The sequence below is a fragment of the Symphalangus syndactylus genome, chromosome 4 (genome assembly GCF_028878055.3).
Source record: "Symphalangus syndactylus isolate Jambi chromosome 4, NHGRI_mSymSyn1-v2.1_pri, whole genome shotgun sequence".
Lineage (NCBI taxonomy): Eukaryota > Metazoa > Chordata > Mammalia > Primates > Hylobatidae > Symphalangus > Symphalangus syndactylus.
In genome coordinates, this window is record NC_072426.2 from 28,041,457 (window position 1) to 28,051,484 (window position 10,028).

The window sequence follows — 10,028 nt, forward strand, 5'->3', positions numbered from 1 at the left end:
GTCCAATTTCCAGGCCAGAATTGAAGTTTGAAAATTGCTGGCAGACTACTATAATCTCTATTTCAGGGAAAGTAAGAACGAGTGCCAATATGAAAGGAGAATCTCCCCTCCATACTCAGTAACTTTCTTCTTTCTATAGATTGATAATGCAGGCTTCTTTTGTAATTATTCACTCATTAGTGTAATTCAGTTGCTGGCACAGATCTTATTTAAGCCCCGTTGACATAAAATGGACTACCCTCTATGACAAAAGTTCTATCAGCAGACAGACATATAAGTATATTTCACTGTGATTAGATCTTCACGGTAACTACAAAGTAAAAGGCTGTGAATTGTTATGTTACATTAGATATGAGAAAATTGAAGCTCTATTAGTTTAAATGACTTGTCTCAGCCAGTTAGAGTAAAAGCAGCAGAGTTGAGACTCAAGCTCTGCTAGGCGTTCCACCTGCAAATACTATGCTCCTTCATCTATATTATGCAATCTCCTCTTCATTAATAGATAAGACAGCAAAAATAGTTATTTTACTGGTTGCCGTTGTGGCCAGAAGTTGACATTTCTCTGTTGAAAATTGTTCACACTGAATATACACCCTCTGGCATTGAATTAACCTGCACTGCTTTAACTTTTCCACTTTTTCCTCAACTTTTACGTTAACATCAGAAACTAATAGCGATATTAAGGACATAAATGTAATCATGTATTTGAACATATTTCAAGGGCTACTGAAGAAGCCTCATTTTAGGATAATTATCAGAGTTCCACTGGAGTTGTCTCAGTGTAGGAAGTTCCATAGCCAGTCTTCGTAGATTGGGGTTATCAGCAGTCTTCAAACTTGGGGGTCACAGCATCCCAGGAGGGGCTCTTACTCTAGCCCTGGCTGACTCCAAAGATAAAAGAATGTTTAATGCAAGAAACAGTTTTAGAAAAGTGAGACAATTATTTAAAATTTGCCTGAAGTTCACATTTATTTACGTGAACTCTTTGGCATAAGGCATTTAATACTCCCTTTAAAAAACATGGATGTGAATAAGTGAAGTAAAACATATATAGGGAAAAAGGATTCCAACTTATTGCAGATAATTACTTTTCAGGTCAATTTTTATTTCTTTAAACCACTCATTTATCCATAGGAGTCAAGGCTTTGACTAATACAAAGTCTAACACTAGAATTTGAAAGATATTTTATTCATTTGCATAAAAGATAAAGCCTGCCTCCAAGAAAGGATTTTGTCTTTCTTACAAAGAAGCCAATATTACCCTAAGCCATAATACGTTTTGAACACTAGGTTTCTTGTTTCTAGGTTGTATGACTAATATGAAAGACAATTACTAAATAGTATAAACTCAAGTTACATCCTTCTATCCTCTCATTTCTCAATATCTTCAAATAAAACAATGCCATTTTGGACACAGGCTAATGGAGGTGGAATGTGCTTCAGGGCAAAGAACTTGGTAAGCAAGGAAAGTCATAAAATTATGGCTTTTTTTTTTTAAATTAAGAGAGACTAATGGTGCACTTTTCTGTTTAAGATATGCCAAAAATGAAATTAGAAGATTTGTTGTCTAAATTTTTACTCCTTCAGAAAGCATTTATTTTTCTCATAGCTTTCTGTTTGAAGTGTGGGTACTATGGTGTCACTGAATTCAAAACTAGTTTTATTTTTGTAATTTGCAGCTAAATCTGATCCCAAAAGATGATTGTTAAGGATAAACATGGCCCTTTCCACTGAATTTTCAGTAAAATAATTATAATGGGGATTGATTGGTGGATTAGCATAAAAATTAAAATACAAAATCCCTTTGTTCTTACATGGCAAAATAAGGTAAAATCTCTTATTCTTAACTGCCTTTCCCTGAAACAGTGTATAATTCCACCATTTGTTCTCTTTAAAAGAAAGATTTGGGCTAGAGAGAGACAGCTTAAACTCGTCTCATCTGCTTGCACCGCTCTCCAAGTAGGTAATTGCAGAAAGAAAAGACAATTCTTTGATCTCAGCGAGGTGCTAATTTGTAAGATTTTTGAGCTGTTTGGGCCTTAGGAAGCAGGGATCAGTACGTAAACAATGGCATTTATCTGGCAGCCTATTACTGACACATTACTATCTCAGTACTTATTCATTTACACTGGTGTTTGAAGACAGGACTATGTGTCAATAAAGGAATTAGACCAGACACCTCAGTCCATCAGGTTTATCTCAGTTTGCTGACAGGAACAGTAGGTGACATTAAGCAACAGAAAACACTTCAAAGTTTTCTATCCTTGGTTTTGCAATGAAGACAAACAACATTTACTGCTTTAGCAGCAACAAACAATGAGCGTAAGACTGCAGAGGGAAGATGAAAGAGCACACCAAATTATCAAACACAAAGCCTGCCCCTACCCCATTTCTACTCATCCCCTGAATTTCATTAGAGCGATTTTTTAAAAAGAGCTTCCAATGATAAGTTCTGTTCATTTGGACCTCTTAGAAGACAACTCTCTTGAGAAGGATGGTAGGAAATGAATGAATAAGAAAATTTTACTTGACTATTCAGCAGCTACTTTTTTTTTTTTTTTTTTGACCAACTTTTATCTTAAGTTCCAGGGTACCTGTGCAGGATGTGCAAGTTTGTTACATAGGGAAAAGTGTGCCATGGTAGTTTGCTGCACAGATCAACCTGTCACCAGGTATTAAGCCCAGCACCCATTAGCTGTTCTTCCTGGTGTTCTCCCTCCCACCCGCCACAGGCCCCAGTGTGTGTTGTTGCCCCCGATGTGTCCATGTGTTCTCATTGTTAAGTTCTCCCTTATAAGTGAGAAAATGCGGTGTTTGCTTTTCTGTTCCTCAGCAGCTATTCTTAATTAAAGATTTCAATATTCATTTATTTAAACATCTTTTCAATAAACAGTCAAGGTGTGTCCACTATACACTAGACCCGAATAAAGATGATGCTATTACTTTTACAGATTCCTGGAACTATGAAAGGTAACATGAAGTTATAATATAGCACCATTTTAGGCAAATGCAAGGTTGTCTTTGAGGGGCTGCGGAAATAAGGTAGATGAACTATGTCTCAAAGGGATTGCCAAATGCTCAAATGGATTGGGAAATGTTTTTCAATTAACATGCAAATTGAAAAACACTTGAAAGAAATACTTCCCTGCATCATCAAATAAAAATTCCTCTCAGATTTCTTCCTCTATACATCTCAATTTGGGATGATTTACCAGTGTTTGGGTATGCTTTACATACTATTTTGTTAAAATTTTGAAATACAGATTAATCAGCTTATTCAGTAAATATTCATTGAATGAATGCTATAGCACTCCTAGCCTGACACAGTGCAGAGAACAAGACAGTCTAGATCCTTGTTTTTATGTGGGATGAAAAACAATGAACTGAAAATGTTGTGATACTGAAAATTACATAAAGTGAAAGAACAAAGTGGTGGGGATAAGGAGTGAATGGAAGGTGGAAGTAACATTAATAAAATTGGTACTGTAGACCGAGTGGTCATGAAAAGAAACTGTAATGATAGGAAGTAATCATGAAGTAAAAGGAACATTTAGGCAGTGGGAGGAACAGATAGGACAATATACTGACATGCTGGAAAAACAAAGGGCTGGTCTAGAGAAGGGATAGTGAACGAGGGAGAGAGGGAGGTAGCAGATGAAAGCTGGAGAGGAAAATGGGGGAGAGGCTATGCAGAGGAAGGGAGGGGATATTAGGAGATGAAGGCATAGACATAAAGGAGATCAATTTGTAGGTGATTTCAAGTACTGGTAATAATTTTAGAATATACTCTATTTCGAAGGTATTCTGGTTTTGCTCAACCCATATACAGCATTTGACCTTGTTAATTTCTCCTTCCTCATGGAAACCCTTTGCTGCTTGGCTTTCAGACACCACACTCTCCTGGTTACCTCCATCTTCACTGGCTGCCCCTTCTCAGTCTCCTTGGCTGGCTCTTCCTCATCTTCCAGTTTACAATGGAGTGTCTCAGGGCTCCGTCTTCAGACTTCTTCCCTTTTCTATTTACATTCACTTCCTCTATGATCTCACTCAGTCTCAGGGCTTCAAATAACATCTGTAACAGAATGACTACCAAAATTATATTTCCAGACTCTACCTCTCCTTTCAAATCCACATTTAAACATCCAACTGCTTACTTGGCATCTTGGCTTGGATGTGCAATCTGCATCTCGAATGCACCCATCTAAAACCAAGTTTCTTGATATTCTCCCCCAAATCTCTTCTTCCCTTAGATTTCCTCATTTTAAGTAATGGCTGTTCCAGACTTTCAGTTTATCAGACTAAAAACCCTGGATCCATCCTTGCTCCCTCTCTGCCCCCTCCTCACAGATGCTGAGCACATTTTTGGTTCACCCAGTTCCAGCATTTCACCTAAAGTAGAGCAGTAGAGTTCTAAGTGGTCTCCCCACCTTGGCCTTTGTTCCCCTCCAGACAATCCTCATCACAGTAGCCTGTGTTCCTTCTAAACCCTAAGCCAGAGGCTGTCTCTTCCCTGCTCAGCACCATACTCAGAGTCTACAAGGACTCAGGCCCCCCCTAACCTAGACTCTGTCATCTTTCTAACATCATCTCGAATTCTCCCCACCTCTCTCACCCTGCTTCTTGCTGTTCCTGTGCACTTGCTTTTTCTGCTCTGTGGAATGCTATTACCCTCAAACTCCACCTCCTTTCTGACTCACCTTCTTCAGTTCTTTACTGAAAAGGCATCTTCACAATGAGGCCTTTGCTGACAACCCTATTGAAAGTTGTAACGCCTCCAATACCCCGTCTCCTTGCCCAGCTCCCTGCTTTATTTTTCTCCAAAGCATTTGTCACTATTTAACATGCTATCTGATTCACTTTTTTTGGTTTATTATCTATTTCCCTTCATTAGAGTGTAAGTTACATTTGGCAGGGATTTTTGTCTGTCTATTCACTGCCATCTCCCCAGCAATGAGAATAGTGCTGGGAACATACTAATCAGATACTAATATATGTCAAATGAAAAAGTGGGAATCTGTGCAAAAACTTAAAAGCAGGAGGTGACAAAGTCTGACTGTGCTTTGAGATGATCATTCTGACCACTCTGTAGAGAATGGATTGGGTGCGGCAGGGGTTGGAGTTGAAAATGTAAATAGAAACACCATTTAGGAAGCAAGAGCAGTAGTACAAGTAAGAGGTAATGGTAGCTGGGACTAAGTGATATTAGCAGAGATGAGGAGAAGTGGATGTGTTCAAAATTTGTTTAGGGGGCTGACTTAATAACATTTATAATTACTTTACAGCCAGAATACTTCCAGTTATTTCTATGTTGAACACAGCTATACAGCTTCTCAACTCTGATTGCTTTTTCTCCTTATACAAAGAATACTCAAGTGAATGCTGATAAACTGGTTCTTGTTGGAGAGAGTTTAGGCAATGATCTAAGACGGCTCCTAGATTTTCAGCTTGAATCACCTGGTAGGTGAAGGTATCATTTACTGAGAGAGAGATAAGGGTAGGAAACAATTTTAGGAATTATTTCATTTGAGGTACCTCTTAGACATGGAATAAATGATAAAAAGGCAATCGGTTATATAAACATACCCTACAGTAGAGAGGTCAACTATAGTGATACAAATTTGAAAGTCATAATATGTAAATGGTTTTTAAAACCATGGAACTAGATAAGCTAATGCAAGAAGAAAATCAAGATGGAAGAAAAATGAGGGTTCTGAAACATACCAGCATCTAGAAATTGAACAGAAGAGTCCAGCCAAAGAGGCTGAGAAGGAACATTCTGGAAGCATGGCATTTATTGAGAGGAAATTTTATTCCTCTCATTAGTAAACATGAATTACAAAAAATAGTAATTATTATATTTTGAATTTTGTATTTAGAAAATGGTGATTTGTTTTCTCTCATTATCTTTCACTTTGCTTCTTCCCACAAAGCCTAAAAGGACTAAAATATTTGCTATTCTGTCCTCATAGAAAAAGTTTGCTGACCTGCTTTAGACTATTTTTTTTTAACACAAGGTCTCTGTCAGTCAGGCTGGAGTGCCGTGGTATGATCACAGTTCACTGTAACCTTGACTTCCCAGGCTCAAGCAATTCTCCCATCCCAGCCTCCCAAGTAGCTGGGACTACAGGTGCACACCACCATGCCTGGCTAATTAAAAAAGAAAACTTGTAGAGACAGGGTCTCCCTATGTTGCCCAGGCTGTTCTTGAACTCCTGGCCTCAAGTGATCCTCCTGCCTTAGCCTCCCAAAGTGCTGGGATTACAAGTGTGAGCCACTGCACCCAGCCTAGACTAATTCTTTCACATTGCTGAAAGATAAACTGAGACCTGGAAATTTTAGCTTGCTTTTCAGGGTTACCCAGAAGGAGAGCTACGACTCAAAGCCAGGCCTGAACGTCTGGTTGCATTTCCATTCCAATATGCCATTCTATATCTCTGTTGCGTACACAATAGGCTAGTAAATATTTATCTCATAAAATATGAAAGTAACTTAATTATATTATTGAAATATTTTTTCAAAAAAATAATAAATGCAACAACATTCCAATAGCAGAATATACTTGATTAATAGGATGTAATTTAGTGTTAATTAAAAGAAAGCCATTTGACTTATTTAACTTAAATTCGATTGAGAGAAAGCTATCTGTCTGACTGAACTTTTAAATTTTTTAAAATAGTGTAAAGGATTATGAAAATTACCCAAGTAATTAATGTCAATGAATGGTGTGCAATCCTAAATGTTTAGATAGGTATCTTTTCTTGCTTGCACCTCAAACCAGAGAATTAATAATAGGTACCAGGGTAAGGTGGGAAATCATTTTGGGCTTGGGAATTAGTAGTTGGTACCATTCTTTTCTGTCGTTCTTCATTCTCCAAATGTCTTCATTCCTCACACACTCAAAACTTAAAAATTTCCTATAACCACATTTCTCATACATTTACCATTAATTTTTTGTATTGTTGTTAAATGCACACAGCATAAAATGTGACATCTTAATAATTTTTAAGTGTAGAATTCAATAATGGTAGGTATATTCACATTGTTGTAAAACCAATCACCAGAAACTTAATTTTGAAAACTGAAACGCTATACGCATTAAGCAATAACTCCTCACTTTTTCTTCCCACTAGTCTCTGGCAACCACCATTCTGTTTCTGTTTCTATGAATTTGATGGCTCTGGTTACCTAATATAAGTGGATTCAAACAGTATTTATCTTTTTGTGATTGACTTATTTCATGAATGTAATGTCCCCAAGGTTTATCCATATTGTATCGCAGGTCAGAATTTCTTTCTTTTTTAAGGCTGAATAATATTCCGTTGCATGTATTAAATATACACCACATATTGTTTATCCATTCATCTCTTGACAGACACGTAAGCTACTTCCGGCTCCTGGCGATTGTGAATCATGTGGCCATGAACATCGGTGCACAACCATTTCTTTTATAACCTGGATTACGTGTCCTCAACTCTGACTGATTTTCTCCTCAGAGCATTTAAACTATTTCTCATATTTTTGACTCATTAGAAGGATCTTTAAAGAAATGAAGAGAAGGCATCTCTCCATTAGGAGTGTTAAGCAAGTCTAGGAAACCCTCCCTGTAAATGTCTTTTTTTGCTACCTTGACTAAGATTGGGGTACCCATCCCTGGACCATTCTAAGAGCACAATATTATTGAAGAAAGTTTGGAAAGAGAAAGGGGCCCAGCATCAGGAAACATGTGTATAGGCTAATTGAGTAGATTTATTAGCATGTGGTAGAAACGTGCATAGGCTAATTGGTAGATTGGGTAGATTTATACCTAAGTCCCTAGGAAGCTATTGCAGGAAGACCCTTTTAATAAATTGCCTGTGTTTAGTAGTTGGCTGTAGGCAGGGCACAGTCTTGAGCACCTGGCTAGGGAACCAAAAGTTAGACCAATGTGCTTAGAAAGTAACAAAACTGTACATTTTTATAAGTACAGCAATCGTTATAAGCAAAACTTATAAAACTATGTAAATCTGTGTCCATGTGTTCTCATTGTTCAATTCCCACCTATGAGTGAGAACATGCGGTGTTTGGTTTTTTGTCCCTGCGGGGACTGTTGTGGGGTGGAGGGAGGGGGGAGGGATGGCATGAGGAAATATACCTAATGCTAAATGACGAGTTGATGGGTGCAGCGCACCAACATGGCACAAGTATACATACGTAACAAACCTGCACATTGTGCACATTACCCTAAAACTTAAAGTATAATAATAAAATAAAAATAAAAAAACTTTGTAAATCTGAATTTATTATGAACTAGCCATAGATGAAGCGTCTTTGTGATTAGAAAGATGTGAATTTGAGTCTTGGCCCTCCTGCTAGCTATGACTTTTGACAAACCACTGAGCTACACTGAGCCTCCTATCCCTCACCTCTTATACAGAAATAATAATGCCTGCCTTGTGGGCTTATTTTGAGTATTGCAATACAGATAACACTCAGCAAATGGTAGCTCTTCTTTCTACTTTGATATCTGTAATTGTTAATGATAGAAGCTGAAGGTCAGGCCACGGAAACTTCTTTTTCACATGGGAACACACAAATTATCAATGCAAAAGAAAAATTTTAGTATTAGTAAAAATTGAAGTCCTTCTAACTTAACATACACATACATGGAATCACAGATGTTACAAAAATGTATCCACTATAAATGTCCTTTCTTCTGAAACTAGATGCTAAACATAGGTACTCTTGAAAAAATATGCGTATTCCAGGTTTGTGAGTAATTCAGTATTTCTAAAGCTGTTATTTAGACATTAATGCCATTTGGAGAAATGGTACTTTTCATTCTGTCTGTGCTTGGATTAACGTTATGCATCAGAGTCTAAGAATCCCCTAAATAAATACCATATATTTCTGAATGTTGACTTTCTGATTCTGCAGCCAATCCTTTTAATGAAATTCAATGCACAATTCAGAGTCAGCATCCTATTTCCTAAAAGCTCATAGTCATATGGTGGACAGAGTTTCCTTAACGTGTTGAGGGTCCTAGTAAGGCACACACAGCGTATTAGTTGCTAATTTCTCCTATTCAGGAATGAATATTACTCAGTTTTTTTTGTTTTTTTTTGTTTTGTTTTTTTGAGACAGAGTCTCCCTTTGTCCTCCAGGTTGGAGTGCAGTGGCAGGATCTCGGCTCACTGTAACCTCCGCCACCTGGGTTCAAGCAATTCTCCTGCCCCATCCTCCCAAGTAGTTGGGATTACAGGCACGCGCCACCACGCCTGGCTAGTTTTTGTATTTTTAATAGAGATGGGGTTTCGCCATGTTGGCCAGGCTGGTCTTGAACTCCTGACTTCAGGTGATCCACCCGCCTCGGCCTCCCAAAGTGCTGGGGTTACAGGTGTGAGCCACGGCACCTGGCCTCAGAGTATTTTTAAGAGAACGGTAAACACGAGTGTAGGAAAATGCAGGGAAATGACCCTTGAAAATGTAAATTTCTCTGGGCCTGCTGTCCATGTCTCTGCTCCTGTGTCTCCTTACAACCAGTGTTTCAACCTTTTGGAGGAACAGAATGGATACAGATTACCTGTTCCATGTTCGTCAAGAATGGGGAAGTATTTTTATGGGGAATGTTGATTCTTACACACTTCAAGTCCAATTAATCATCCCATTTACATCGTAAGAGGGAAGGCTGCCTTGATCATCAATAAACTATAGTCCTTTATGGGTATTCAGGCATTGTCTAAGAAACTGAAAGGGACAGAATGGGACTTCATAAATAAGTATGTTTATCCAACATATGTGTGTTGAACACCAGCATATGTTCCATCACCATGGTGAGACACAGTGATGTGTAGCCTGAAGTCCCATCCCAAAGTTTCTTAGTATTATGAGAGAGAAGATGTACATAATCATAGCTAATGTTTATTGGGCACTTACTAAGAACATGTACATATATTAATTTGTAATCTGCACAGCAAGCTTTGAAGTTGGTACTATTAGTCTTCCCCCTCCCCATAATATTGAGGCAGCAAGGACTAGTCCTTGCTCAGGGT

At 38.0% G+C, this 10,028-nt stretch overlaps 1 long non-coding RNA gene across 1 annotated transcript; it reads right to left on the reverse strand.

The window, feature by feature from the left end:
• Positions 1-256: 256 nt before the first annotated feature.
• LOC129480373 (uncharacterized) lies at positions 257-4,594 on the reverse strand. Its single transcript, XR_008657018.1, has 3 exons — positions 4,428-4,594; positions 3,909-4,072; positions 257-881 (listed from the first exon to the last, which is right to left on the reverse strand). It is a non-coding gene; the product is annotated as an uncharacterized lncRNA (long non-coding RNA).
• Between the last annotated feature and the right edge of the window lie 5,434 nt (positions 4,595-10,028).